This window comes from Periophthalmus magnuspinnatus, chromosome 8, assembly GCF_009829125.3.
Source record: "Periophthalmus magnuspinnatus isolate fPerMag1 chromosome 8, fPerMag1.2.pri, whole genome shotgun sequence".
NCBI classification, from domain to species: domain Eukaryota; kingdom Metazoa; phylum Chordata; class Actinopteri; order Gobiiformes; family Gobiidae; genus Periophthalmus; species Periophthalmus magnuspinnatus.
Genome location: NC_047133.1, coordinates 1,431,194 through 1,446,494, shown reverse-complemented (window position 1 = coordinate 1,446,494; position 15,301 = coordinate 1,431,194).

Below are 15,301 nucleotides of genomic sequence, written 5' to 3'. Positions count from 1 at the left end.
CTGGAGGTGGGTGGTGTTGCTTATTGAAAGGAAATGCATTTTTAATCCTCTCGGGCAAAGAACAAGCAGACGTTTAGTTCCGGTTCCTCTGCTCCTTCGCTGGACTGTGCAGAATCGAGCCGTTTATTTCACTAAAGTTTGTATTTTAAAGCTGAATTATGTAACTTTTCTTTGTGTGATGTTTTTTTTTATTTTGCCTGGAATGTTTCACGTCTCCGATTTTGCCAATACACGAAAACATGCATTTTTACTACTTTTTACACCTTCACAGATCTGACCTGTAAATTGACCTGGTGACATCTTCTGCTTTAATGCCGTACTGTGGAATATTCCAGAAAGTGGCGCACCATACAGCAGAAAAGTTACACAGTATTTGACGGTAAAATGTCAGTGTCTTTGTTTTCATGATAACAGAAGTCAGTTCAAGATTATTGTTCTATTTGTGTCGATTTATTTTATTAACTTTATACATGTTTTATTTGTAAAAAGAAAAATAAAATAAAATAAATAATAGCAGCCACAAAAAGCGTAAAAGACGAGCAAGAAAAATGCAAAAAAAGTGCAAAAATAATAAAATCAGACTGAACTATCGCTGGTCCTGATGTTGAAAAAGAAAAAGATTATTTTGTTTTTGTATTTATTTTTAAAGTTATTATAAATATTAGAGTTAAGCAAATTTTGTTTATTTGTCTTTGAGTTTTCATGATGTTGAAGGTGAAAAGAAATGAAACGATGGCACATGAACATCAGTGAGGAGCGAGAAGTACTTTTGTTTTTTTTTTACATTCACACAGCTCCTTTAATACTGAACAGAGCTTCTCAAACTGTGGTCTGCGAGCTCTGCTACTGTTGGACCGTTTGTTTAATTTAGAATAAAATATATGCTAATACTTATCCTGCTTTGGGTTCAATCCTCGTTTAAAGGCAAAGGCAAGTTTATTTGTACAGCACAGAATAAGAAAGACATTAAAATCACACAAATCAAAACATAAATAATCATCATAAAATTAACATTAAAGGAGAAAAGTGCAGAATAAAAACCTTTGAGTCACATGCACAGATAAACAGAACAGTTTGAGTCTGGATTTAAACGTCAAAGTCGAGGCCTGAGTCACATCTTCAGAAAGAATGTTCCAGAAAACTGAAATTTAGAACTTTACTGTAGAGTAAAAGAAAATCTGTAAACTGGACAAAAAGTTGCAGGAGTGAAGATGTTTCCACAATCCTTCCTTAAACGTGAACGGAGGTCTCAGACATCACCTGTCCCCTGTCTATAACTTCACCATCAGACCCAAAGCAAACAAAGGAACAAAGAGAACAATAGAGCGAGCCAGGATGCTAATAGGTGTGAAAGCTGTTTACAGTTTCAGTGTCGTTAGCGCCTCCTTCTGACAGATATGAGGCAGTGTCCAGCAGGAATCAGACCAGAACTGAAGAAGAGACTTTGACGAGCAGACAAATGTTTTCACAACTACAACTTTTTGTCCAGTGACAGATTTAACTTTGGTGTTTTGTTTTGCATTAGACTCGGACGACTGAGGGACAGAGACACACTGAAGTGCAGCGGGTTTTATTTACGATCTGGTTCAATCAGTTCAGATTTATAAAACTCCAGTCACAAAAACTCAATATTTTAGACAAAAGACTTGGTGTGAATTTCCATGTTCTCAGTCAAACAGTTGTGTGATTTGTGCGTCCTGTGTCTGATGCTTAAATGTGATGTTATGTCATGTTTCCCGCCTGCATCTTGTCACATTTGAACATATTTTTCTCCATATGTCTCTGATCCGCTGGTTTAATTCTGGGATGTCATTGAGCCTTTATGTTAATCCATGGATCCTGTTTTGTGCTGAAACAGACGCCGCAGCAGTGATTATTGTGAGGCGTGTGTGTGTTAATACAAACACTGTGGGAGTGTGTTTGTGCCGAGTAACACGCTGCACTTTGACACTGGCTCTATATCATCACATTCCCTTTGTTTCAGGTGGTTTGCACAAAGCACAGCGCAGCCTTTTGTTTCTCTTCTCCCGCCTCATTCTTTAATCTTTTTTGGGATTTCCACACAAAACCAATTCTGTTGTTTTTGATTTATCGTGTCTGGGTGAGGTGGGCGGCGATTCCTTCTCCGGCAAAAAAACAATACGTGATAAACAGCAGAAGGAGCGAGTACGGCCTGATCCAAGTGTTCGGACGTGTACGACTACGACGTGACTATGCATGGATTTAAGAGCTGTGAAAAATGATCAGTAAAATGCAACGTCCTTTGAAACGGTAAAAGTCTGGAAAAAAAGAGGCCAAAAGTCTGAAAAAAGAGGCCAAAAGTCTGAAAAAAGAGGCCAAAAGTCTGAAAAAAGAGGGTAAAAGTCTGTAAAAAGAGGGCACAAGTCTGTAAAAAGAGGGCACAAGTCTGAAAAAAGAGGCCAAAAGTCTGAAAAAAGAGGGTAAAAGTCTGGAAAAAAGAGGCCAAAAGTCTGAAAAAAGAGGGCAAATGTCTGAAAAAAGAGGGTAAAAGTCTGTAAAAAGAGGGCACAAGTCTGTAAAAAGAGGGTAAAAGTCTGAAAAAAGAGGCCAAAAGTCTGAAAAAAGAGGGTAAAAGTCTGGAAAAAAGAGGCCAAAAGTCTGAAAAAAGTGTATGGGCTGAAATCCATTAATACTGAGTCAGCTACTTCTACTTCTACTTCTACTACTACGGCTGGTATAATATTTAATGTACACATTTATCATTCAGTAAAAGACAAAATGAACCCGACGTTTTAGTGTAAATATGTACACACACTCTGTTTTGTCCTTGCAGTGACTTTTCTCTTAGTTTTTGCGTTTTTTAGCTCAAATAATCAGTGCATCTATTGTTGTGTTTTTTGTTTTTTTTTGTACTATTTATTTATAGCGGCTCATACGGAGGGATGTTGAGGGAACATCATTTCTATACATATATTTTCACGACCGCACAAAAAAAAAAAAAAAAAAAAAAAAATCTTGCTCCCTCGTGATAATCAAGTCGTTCCCTCGTGATAATATCATGTGGGAATGTGACATTATCTCGTGGCCTTGCATTAATATTATGTTTTATTTTATTTTATTTATTTATTTGTTTATTTGATTGGGACAGTGCATGTTAATGAACATACATGACAAAAGCACAAATGTAAACACGCTGGATTGTATCCATATGGCTCATTTCCATCCGTAGTCCCACGGGTCACAGGGATCAAAAATACAACAACAATAAAATTTACATTAAACAATGATCAGGCCTTAAATACAATTTTCAACCATACAATCTTACAATCTGAGTCACTTTGCACAAAACTCCATTAACATTCACTCAGCTCATTATCCAGACCCACATGCAGCAGACGATACTAAAACAGTCCATAAAGGAAACACAATATATAATAAACAGCCTGGTACTTAGTGTGTGCAAGTTTGGTTTGCCCAGGGCCAGTTTTTCAGTTGAGCCTTAAATGAATCATATGTTGGGCCTCAGAGTTAAAGGGAGGCTGTTCCACTTTCCCACCTCGGACGGACAGGACCATCTGACCAAAGGTGGTGCGTCTGTGGGGTGTGACCACATCTCCTCTGGTGGAGGCTCGTGTGGTTCTTTGTGTGTCTTTACTCTTGATAAATTCTTTTATTGGTGGAGGAGCGAGAGAGTGCAGAACTTTATAGATCAAACATGCTGATTTTAGATTGATCATGTTTTGAAAATGCAGTAATTTATATTTGTATAGAATATGACAGTGGTGATGTGACAACGTTTTTTTGTCCAGTGTTTTTAAAGCTTGCAAATGTCCTCTGCCGGGCTCCGTAGCGTCATGTCTTAAAGGGTTAAAACTACTTCAGAACATCCCAAAAACATTCTGAGTATTACTACGTACTGGCTCCGACTTTAATTGTAGTTTTATTTTGATAGAACTGCAGTTCCCTTGGTAAAAATCGTTCATATTTATGTTTGAATGTGTTGAATGTGTTGAATTCCACAGTGGGCGTAGCTGTTTCTCTGCTAAAGCTGCGATAGTGGAAACGTCTAATTGGAGCATTCATTTTCCTGACACACGGCCGCACATTAGAGCTTAGCATCCAGCGTCTGCGCCTCCACAAAAAGCCTCCGCTCTTTTACGCCGCGTCATCTCGTCCTGTAATTGCCACGAACGCTTTTCTCGTTTGCTTTCTGCGCGCGTCACCCTCCTGTATATCCAATTAGACTCCACCGCCCAATCTAATAAGAGCCGCTCCTAATGCCGACTCTCAAAGACCAGATTAGCAGCTCCTGTTTCCAAACGCTCACTTTCACCGTCTTACAGCGAATTTTACTTATTTTTGCTTTGAAGAACAAAAGGTACAACGAGCCCCGGCGAGAGAGAAGCCTGTAAAACGTCTCTTTTTTTACATTTAGATTCTGCGCTCATATTTAACGCCGTCAGCTTTGTATAAATAGAACTGCTCCGGGTAATTCCCACGGACAAGTTATTACTGAAGGGATTTCTGGGAATGAGAAAAGGGAATTATCCGACGGAGATAAAGAAGCAGCAGAGCAACAACAGTGAAATAAAAACCGTATTCTCCAGACATATATGTGAAATATGTTTTTTTTTCTTCATTATTATGCATTTTATCTACTCCAGCGCGACTTAAACTCCGGAAAATACGATAATTCCTTCATTTAAATGTGCATCATGTCACTTTTGCTGCGTGGAGATGTTATAGCTACGCTCAGAATGTCCCACAGTATGGCATTATATTGCATTTATTTAATTATACGCATTTAATTGCTCAAAAATACCTTTAAAAACAATTGATTTTGTAGTTGTAGCACCTCAAGGATTTCATATTTCAGGTCGACAAAACAGCGTTTGTTCTTTCTTTGACGACCCGGGAGAACTGTCCCGAAAGGAAATACAATAAAATAAAAAATATTTAAAGTGAAATTCACACAACACATGACGTGAAACTTAAATTACACGAAATAAAAGTAAACAAACCTCGTGAACCGACGTCCAACGAGGGGCTAACTGCTCATCTAAAGTTCATTCTTCTTATTCTAAATATATGAATAAAGATGTCAAAGGTCGTTTATTATTTCTACATTTTAGTTAATTTTTTATCTTACGGAAAAAAACAAAACAAAAAAAAACTAAAAAATAAAATAAAATGTGGCTGAGTGCGCAACTAATGAGGATCAAGCGGAACTTTATTTGAAATGATTTGTTCCCTGAGTCTCACCACTAGATGGCGTTAAACGTTAAATATAAAAGGACAAACGCTAAATCAAACGCATAAACGAGTGACGTCGCTTCTCTGCAGATCAGATCACGTACGGCGGGTTGGAAAACTAAAGAAAAGTGACACAACTCCACTCATTTTGTGTGTTATTTCCGCTCAAAACGACACCCGCCCAAACCCATATTTACCTACATCTCCACAGTTTCGATAAAGATTCCCGATGTTAGCGGACGGCGGCGTGCGTCCTGCCTCCCCCCGTGCGTCTGTGTAATGGGCTTTGTCATTATGTCTAAATGGGTTTTTAGGGATGTGACTGAGATCTTTGCAGGGCCCTCGGGGAGTAAATGTGTGTAATGAGAGGAGCAGATGAAATACGATTCTGTGGGTGAGAGTTATTAAGAAGAAAAGGCTGTAAATCTGCGCACGAGCTGATCTGAATGATAAAAGTGTTGATGGAGCTTTCACAAAGTCGTTTTCTAAGCACTTCTCAGAATATCGCCGCCTGAGAGTTTGAACGGGGGAGTTAACGGTATTTAGAGACGTTATGAGGAATGGTAACGACGGGCACAGATTCGCTATTTTTGATGTTTTTTTTTAAATCTAAATTGATAATCGTACAGTTTTGTTAGAGCTCAGTGGAAGTTCGCACTGATTGGCCCAAAAATAGCAGTTTCTTTCTCATGTAAAGGAGCTTCAGAGCTTTATGATTAAGTAGGACAATCTTCCGCTGGTTATTGAGTTACATCTGCAGCCTCAAGCCGCCGCGACACAGTGAGCGGGAAAAAACGAGCACTCTCCGGTAATTATAGGAACGCTTCAAGTGTAATCTTTCAAATAAAGGTATAAATTATTATTTTGCGCTCATGTAAGTACAGTAAATAGATGCGTTTTACCGTGTTACCGTGTTCTGTTACGAAGGTTTGAACTTTGAGAGAGTTTAAACGAGAGAGAAATGTGAGAAAATGTTAACGCCTGTGTGAGAAAAGTGTATAAAGTGTGTGGTGAGGGGTTTTACAGACAAAAACATGGAGAATAATGTAAAAAATAAAGATGATACTTCGTGGATTTCGCGTATTGTGGGTTATTTTTTAGAACGTAACCCCCGCGATAAACGAGGGAACACTTTATACACTTCTTCCAGGAGTGTCCCCCGTGATTGGCTCATCCGTGTGTCAATCTGAACAAAAATGGCTGCGTATGAGGAAAAAAGAAAGGAAAGAAATATCACAAGGTACTGAAAAACATTATGGAGGTTTGAGAAATAAACTGTCACTGAAAAAAAACCAAAACAAATGAGATTGGACGATCACGTTTGGTTCTGGAGTGAGATGTGACGGAGGGCGTGGGGATCACACTGATGTCCCTCTGCTGTTAAAATCCCAGTCTGTCTGTGTTTTCCGTGCTGCGTTTCCTCCTCCCTTCTGCACCTGGAGCTGGGTGGAGACTTTGGCACCGCCCACTCCACACCTCCAGCTGATCTCTGGGTCCTTCACACTCCGCCGGATCGTCCGTGCGTCCTCTGTGGTTCAGTTCTGCTCGGCTCAGTCTGTTTTTTTTTTCGTGGTTATGGTCATAGTTCTCTCAGTCGGTGTTTCCGTTTTTCGCCAGATCCCGTTTCTCGGACCCACCGTGCAACCTCCACCTCTGACCCAGCTTCCTCCAACCAGCATCGCATCCTCTCGTCTGTTAAATCTCACTCCGAGTCTGTATCTTCGATCCCTCAGACGTTACAACATCTGCATAAAAAACTAGAGAGATCATTCTGGGCTGTGACTTTGCACGCTAATAAAATATGCTAAATATTTGATTGGATTGAATATCTGGGAACGCTTTGGGGTCCCACCGGAGGAGCTGGAGGACGTGTCTGGGGTGAGGGAAGTCTGAGAGTCGACCCGACGACGACCCGGCTCCGAAGAAGAGGAAGAACATGGACGGATGGAATATGGCCGAAAGGAAAAGCCAAAAAAACACTGAGATAATAAAAACTGATCATCACAAAAACCCGTGTCTCCTGAGTCTTTCATAGTGACACAGTGGGTTCAGTCAGTGTTTGCCCTGTCATCACGGGGTTGGTGGTTCACGTCTCGCTTGATGCCGTTGTGGCGTCCCGGGGTAAACGTCGTCAGGCCCCTCGCGCTCGCTCCGGTCCAGCTCCACCCTGATGAAAAAGGGGCAGCTGAAAATTCAATGTAGGGGTTGCAGTTTTTTTTCTTATCACCTCGAAAATATTTTGCAGGGACGACACACGCGAGCGCCGGGGCTGAACGCCGACTCGAAAATGATTTCAATTACAATATGCTAATGCTAAACTAGCCTTTAGCGTGGCGTGGGTAGCGTCGTTGCATATTTTTTTTCAGATGTACAGGCTGCACTTCCAGACTCTTGGCTCCATTTGGATGCCGTCCGTGTTCACTATGTTTTTTTGATTCATCTGACATCAAAGCCCAGGTCCCGGCCGCACGTCGCTCCTGTTGTATAATATTTTCAGAATTTTATGGTGATTCCGTGTTTCCCATTCCCGCTGATAACACGGTCGTCCTTCACGGAGGTTGAAGGCAGGTGCAGAGCTGCAGTCTGTGCATACAAACGACACGGCTCTGTTTCTCACCTGGTTTTCATCCTCGGAAAGTCAGTAAATCTAAATATATAGAATACTCAGGGCTGGGGGGAAAACTTTGAAAATATATTTAGCTCCAGAATACTGAATCAACCAAAGTACTGCGCTGTGAATACTTTTACACAGAGTTGCAATATATTATAGAGTAAAAAAACATGACAAGATTACAAACAACTTGATTTTTGTTGCACTGTTTGTTTTGCGTTCATTTATGTCTGATTAAACACAAAAATCACACACACACACTCATTTTTTCTCACTAATATTGTGCAGTTCAAGTACCTATTACCTAAAGTATTCATTTGATTTAAAAAAAGTAACTGTACTCTGAATACAAACAACTGAAAAAGTAGCTGTATCCAGGGCCGGTCCAGACTTTAATCAGACTGAGCAGCTGCTTAGGGCCCCGAGGTCACCAGGGGGCCCCCAAGAGCCCATGCACTTATATTGAAAATAATGTAATATTTAAAGTTTTATTGGACACGGGGCCTGTGTGTTTACAGCAGAAATATCCTCTAAAAATATGACATCTGTAAAATCTCTGCTGCTGTTTTTGAGTCGGGCAGAGGTGAGGACAGCTCTGAGTTTACACCGGAGCAAGGACCCGACATCAATGTGTAAGAAACACACAACTGGACACACAACTGAACACATAACTGGACACACAACTGGACACACAACTGAACACACAACTGGACACACAACTGGACACACAACTGGAACACATTACAATACAACAGAAATTAAGAAAAAATGTCTAGAACTTTAAAAATCTTGACTTATACGTTTGTGTTGTTCTTATATGTTTGTGTTGTTCTTATGTTTGTGTGTTGTTCTTATATGTGTGTGTTGTTCTTATATGTGTGTGTTGTTCTTATGTTTGTGTGTTGTTCTTATATGTTTGTGTTGTTCTTATATGTGTGTGTTGTTCTTATACATTTGTGTCGTTCTTATATGTGTGTGTTGTTCTTATATGTGTGTGTTGTTCTTATGTTTGTGTGTTGTTCTTATATGTGTGTGTTGTTCTTATATGTGTGTGTTGTTCTTATATGTGTGTGTTGTTCTTATACATTTGTGTCGTTCTTATGTGTTTGTGTTGTTCTTATGTGTGTGTGTTGTTCTTATATGTTTGTGTTGTTGTTGTGTTTGTGTCGTTCTTATGTGTTTGTGTTGTTCTTATATGTTTGTGTTGTTCTTATATGTTTGTGTTGTTCTTATATGTTTGTGTCGTTCTTATGTGTTTGTGTTGTTCTTATGTTTGTGTTGTTCTTATATGTTTGTGTTGTTCTTATGTTTGTGTTGTTCTTATATGTTTGTGTCGTTCTTATATGTTTGTGTTGTTGTTGTGTGTTTGTGTTGTTGTTGTGTGTTTGTGTTGTTGTTGTTGTGTTCTTGTTGTAGTTGTGTTGTGATGTTTTCAGTCTGATGTTGTTCAGATAAAAACAAAAACAACTGGTCAAAGTGATGAGAGTCAGAATGTGTCAAATGTGAATCAACAACAGCTGAGCCAGGAGGGGCCCCAGAGACACAGCCCAGGGCCCCTGAGAGGAGGGGGCCCCAGAGACACAGCCCAGGGCCCCTGAGAGCTGGAGCCGGCCCTGTCCGTCTGATACAGTGGTGAATATTTACTGCGGTGTTTGGGATTCAGACCTGTCATCACAACTGCAGGTTTGTTCAGGCGTCCACTCCGTCCTCGCGTCCACTCCGTCCTCGCGTCCACTCCGTCCTCGCGTCCACTTCGTCCTCGTGTCCACTGTTCCGGGCGCGTTAATGAACGTCTCCGGGTGGATGTGGCACGCACCGGCTGGATTCCGCTCTGAAATGTCCTGGGAGCGCCGTGGTCGGACTTTAAAACTCCTCCAGGCGCCGCTGCAAAGAGAATATCAAAAAGGCTGCGGTTAATTAACGGTGCAGAATGACACGTTTCAAGAAGACGCTGTTTGCAGATTAGGACTGTGGTGTTGGCTGCAGGAAGGACAAATATGTACGGATTATTTCGCTTTAGTCACCAAAAAATGCATAATAACGAAGACAAAAAAACATAGATCACATATAAATCACAGTATAAGTCGCACCCCTGGACAAACTATGAAAAAAGTTATTTATAGTCTGGAAAATACGGTAAATGTGTGTGAACAAATCTTGCTGTTTTGCATTTTAAAGATTATATTTAGTAAAGAGAGATTGAAATAATGCGTTGACAGTTTAAATTAAAATATCCTGTATCCGGTGAATATATAAAGGTGGAGATGTTCGACGTAAAACGATTAGTTTGGCAGTGAGGTAACGTTCTCTTAAGCGAGCGGAGAGGGATAAGTGGAGTCGGTAACCAGTGGAAACAACCAGCAGCCAAAAAAAAAAAAAAAAACCTTGGATGACGACAAGCGGAGTAAGCCCATGAATGAGATTCAGGTCAATCTGAGTCCACAAAAGTCCAATTAGTTCAGCGCTGGCTACTTAAAGTCTTACATAACCGACACAGAGAGGAGAAGTCGGAGGCACAGTCACAGAAAACAGCTTTTACTTTGAGGCTGGAATAAAAAGGAGAGGCGCGTTTCTGGTCTCAAGGGCGCGGTGAATAAAGCCCTAAAATAAAAATACGTTGCGGATTGTGGAGGCGGCGGTGGAGAGCGTCAGGTGTAACATTAAAACAGAAACGACGCTCGGTGGGTTAATAAAGCTGCGTAACAACAGGAACAATCTGCTGAGCCTCATATGGACACAAAGTGGATGTGCATGTTTTTAGTTTGGAGCGTCCTCCTGCTCACACAAAAGTCACTAAATAAAAAAACACTCGAGAAACTTAACACTCTCTCTCACATTTTAGTTTTTTCTGACTTTTGTTTCTTGCATAACTTCTTCCTTTTTATGCAAATTGGCTGATTTTTTTAGCAGAATGATGCGTCTTTGAGAGCTTTAACATTTCACCATCTGTTTATAAATGTTGGTCTGATTCAGTCTAGTGGAAATATTCTCTTTGCAGAAGCTTGTGCACAAAAATAATCCACAGACTTCCATCATAATCACCATTTATGAACCTGCCATTGTACAAAGTGTAAAACATCGAATATCAAACTACATATATTTTCACAAACCTGTCGCTGACTGTTCTGACATCGTTTTTTGATGATGATGATGATGATGATGATGTTTATCTGCCTGTATTTCACATTGACTTCATGATATTCACTATTTTTCAACCTATAAAATGAGCAATATCTAATTTCTGTATTTTTTCTGAACCGTCTGACTTCAGATTATTATATACAATTATACAAAACTGAAGGATGACGTCATTTTTACCTTATATGGAAAGTGGTGGTGAAATAGTGATGTACCAGCCCCTCCCCTCAAACACATCAGGTGTGTGTGTGATCAGGTGTGTGTGTGATGGGGTGTGTGTGTGTGTGTGATCAGGTGTGGGGGTGATCAGGTGTGTGTGTGATCAGAAACACAAAATAAAGGTTTAGAAACAGCCAAAGTCCCGAGTTATCACATAAAAATGACAGTTTATGATCTAAAGTCAGTCACGTCTCCTTTGTCTCCTTTATCTCAGAAGATAAACAGAGTTGGACCTGGTCAGGACCAAAGACCAAGAGACCACGAGGACTGGGACTGGACCATTAAAATATTTGAAAATACAAAACTTTAAATATGAATCATGAAGTGAGATCTTGATTTAATGAATAAAAAATATGAATCCTGTGTCGCTAAATATTGCAGTACAAAGTATATTTCAGTGATCAGGGTTAAAACATCGATCCTTCAGAGTCAGATCTCACATCTAAAAGTTTCTGAATGTGTTTAAAAAGAAAAAAACGTTAATGATCAAGTGTTAAAATTGTATTTAGTTACAGATAAATCTTTTCATAAAATAAACCGTTAGAGCCTTAAAAGTCCAGGTTTAATCTAAAACGGCAGAGACGGCAAAGACAAAACACAAACGCGTCATGTGTTTGAGAAAAATCAGCTGCGTCTGAAATGATTTGAACCTGTTTCCTCCTCGGTCCAGGACAGAGCGGCGTTTAACGACGACGACAGACGACTTTTATCATTTTAATGAAACAGCGGGTTGTGCTCCTGAATAATGTAAGAAACAAGAGGAAGACACTGAAGGGACAAAGTGTGTCAGTGGACGAGGTCAAAGGGCGTGGCAGTGGTCAAGGAGATTATGACACTTCAAGTGTTTAACGTTAGACGGCGGCGTGAGCGGAGACGCAGACCCTGTGACGCCTGAGCCCCTCCCTCATGTGGGTCAAACCGTTTGTGCTTTAGCGAGTCAGAAAAGGATTTTATGTCACGCCTCGCTGCTTTTACATGAAAAGGGTCAAAGACGAGCCACATGTGAGTCACCTGTGTGTGTGTGTTAAAGCGCACACACACATCACCTGTGTGTGTTAAAGCGCACACACACATCACCTGTGTGTGTGTGTGTTAAAGCGCACACACACATCACCTGTGTGTGTGTGCTCTTTAACGCACACACACACATCACCTGTGTGTGTGTGTTAAAGCGCACACACACACACACACGGCAGCAGATTGTTAATACTGTCGGAGCGACTGAAGGTTTTATAAAATGCTTAAATCTAAATGTTCAAAAACGATCAGTGATGAAATATTGTAAGTAGAAGTAGTAAGTAGAAGTTTACATTGAATAAAAAGACACACACACTTTTGTTTTTCTATCAGTCTGACATGAAATCAGACTAAATCTAAATCTAAGACTAAATCAGACTAAACTTTTCCTGTTTTTTTCTATTTGCAAAATGCCAGAATAATGAGAGAACGATTTTTTACAGATGATTTTTCATGCCTGTCTTCAAAGTCTGACGTTTACATTTCAGTATTTAAACTGTATGATTTGGGTCAAATGTTTTGGATTTCCTTCCCCAAGCGTCTCACAATAGTTGTCGTTCTGTCAGGAGGAATGGGCCAAAATTCCTGCCAAGTCTGTGCCCGTCTCACTCGCACAGGCCTTTCCAGGTCCGTTCATTTTAAACAGGAGATCAGGTCTTTGTGATGGACGCTCCAAAACATTGACTTTGTTATCCTTAAGCCTCTTTGTCACCACTTTGGCTTTAACTTCCTGCTGATGTGTTGAGGTGTTGCTTCAGTTTTTCCACATAATTTTCTTTCCTGGAATGATGTTCTCAGGCTTCTTCCTTTTTCCTCCAAACGTAACGATGCTCTTTATGACCAAATGGTTCAATTTTAGTTTGTTGAGACACAGGACATGTCTCCAAACATGAAGCTCTTTGTCCCTGTGCATTTACAAACTGTCCTCTGTGTCTTTTGGAGTCATGTCTTCTTCCTGCAGAGTTTCCTTTCAGTCCATGTCCTCAGTCCTCGTTTCACTGTGGATAATGACACACTCTTACAGCTTCAGCAGCTTCTTCTCCAGGTCTTTTTCTTTTGTTCTTGTGTTGATCATTTCAGACCAAAGCTCGTTCGTCTCTGGGACACGTCTCCGTCCTGTGACGCTGGACAGTCCCATGGCCTTTATACTTGTGTTTAAATGTTTGACCAGATGAACAGTTCTCTTTGTGATATTTTGGCTGATTTCTTGTGACTTTCCCATGACGTTACACAAAGAAGCAGTGTGTTTCAGGTGTGTCTTCAGATAAATCCACAGGTGTGTCTCTAATTCAACTCAAATGTGTCAATAAAATAAATCAGAAGCTTCCAAAGACGTGACATCACCATCTGGTTTCAACTGTATCTGAGAACCATCGTTTGTTTTATTAATTTGACGTGTGCATTAACAATATTAATGAGTAATATCGATGTTCTCCACAAACCATCAGTGCGTTTTTCCAATATTAGTCGTGTTTTTGTTTGTTTGTGAACCGTTGCTCAAAAGCAGGTGGCTAAAAACAACACGCAATTAGCTTAACTGTGTCTAATATTCGCATTTTGAGCTAATAAGTCACCTTTAGCACCTTTCCTGTACTTTAATTTGCTTAATTTGTGCAAACATGTTAATACCTGGCTAATTAGCATACCATTGGAATTAAAGAGAAATAGCTTTGAGGCAGCGGCGTGTTCCGACACAGGCGGCGTTTTACAGCCTGTGAGTGTAAACACGAGCTCAGTATGAGTCGAGCACAGATCCGCTCTTTCACGGCCTCATGAAGTCGTGTGTGTTTTAAGGAAGGCGGACGCGGGGGGAATGTATGGAGATTTATTCCTGGTCCAGACGCAGGGGACGTTTGAGTGTTCGTCTGAATAATATTTCACTTCAAAAAGCGTCTAGACAAACCCCAGTGACCCGCGCGGAGACTCACTTAAAGGTTTAAATGTAACGCCAGCTTTAAAAAGACCCGGGTTACCTTAAGAAAAATACTGCGACCAGAAATATAAAGCGTTTTGAAGATGGGGTTAATATATATCAGGCAACAGGCGGCGAGTTTTAAGACTCACTGTGACGGTGAAGGAGGAACAGGAAGAAGAATAAGTCTGTTCAGAGGTTAGAAAAACAGATCTCAGGGGATAAACGACTATAATCCATCACACGTCTATATGAAATTATAGATAAAAACACACGGGCTAATGACGCAGTGCAAAACTCAAACAAAAAGGTTTAAGCGGCTCCTTCTGTGGGACGTTAACCCCTGTTCCAAAAGGTCAACAGTTCAAATCCAACATCTTCAACAACCGCTAAAAAACACCTAAAAAAAGGTCACAAACTCTAATATTTCGTTTAAAAATGCTCTGACTTTCACTCTTAAACACGGCCCTGAGTTCTACTGTTGTTTTTCTTCGATTTGATTTCACCAAACGTTTAAATGTCGTCGATCACGATCATTCAGGATGTTTGTCCCGACACATTTCTTCCTCGAGAACGATGAGTTGGACAGTTCTTAACACAATTTGAGTCATTTCTTCAGTCTCCTCAGACGTTTTCTCTGCTTGACGCCGATGATTTGACTTTTCTCAAACAAACTCACATCTTTTCCTCGACCCCGGGACGTGTCTTTCCACATGTTTAAGAATCGAGAAGCAGCTCGTTGCTCCAGTTGGGGTTAAATAACTTGTTGCAGATGAAAGATAATCGTCCCTGCAGTAATTATCCAACAGGAGGCTCGGACTTATTTGTTAGTTCAAGATGGCGACGTTTTCTTGTAGAACTTTACCCTCCTGAGACCTGGTGTCCTCATCTGTGGACAACACATTTTGGGTTGTTTAGGCCACAGTGCAAATTTTTTGAAGAACATGTTCAATTTTGAATATTTCTAAAAGTTTAGAATATTTATTTATTTTTATTTATTTGTATTTTAATTATTTTTTATTTTAATTATTATTTTTTTAATTTGTATTTGTTTTTATAATTTTTTATTTCATTTTTTATTATATTTTAATTTCTTTTTTATTTTATTTACTAATTTATTTTATTTTTTATTTGTTTTTATTATATTTTTTTTACACAATTGTTTCTCATTTTGTTTTTTACACAAAATG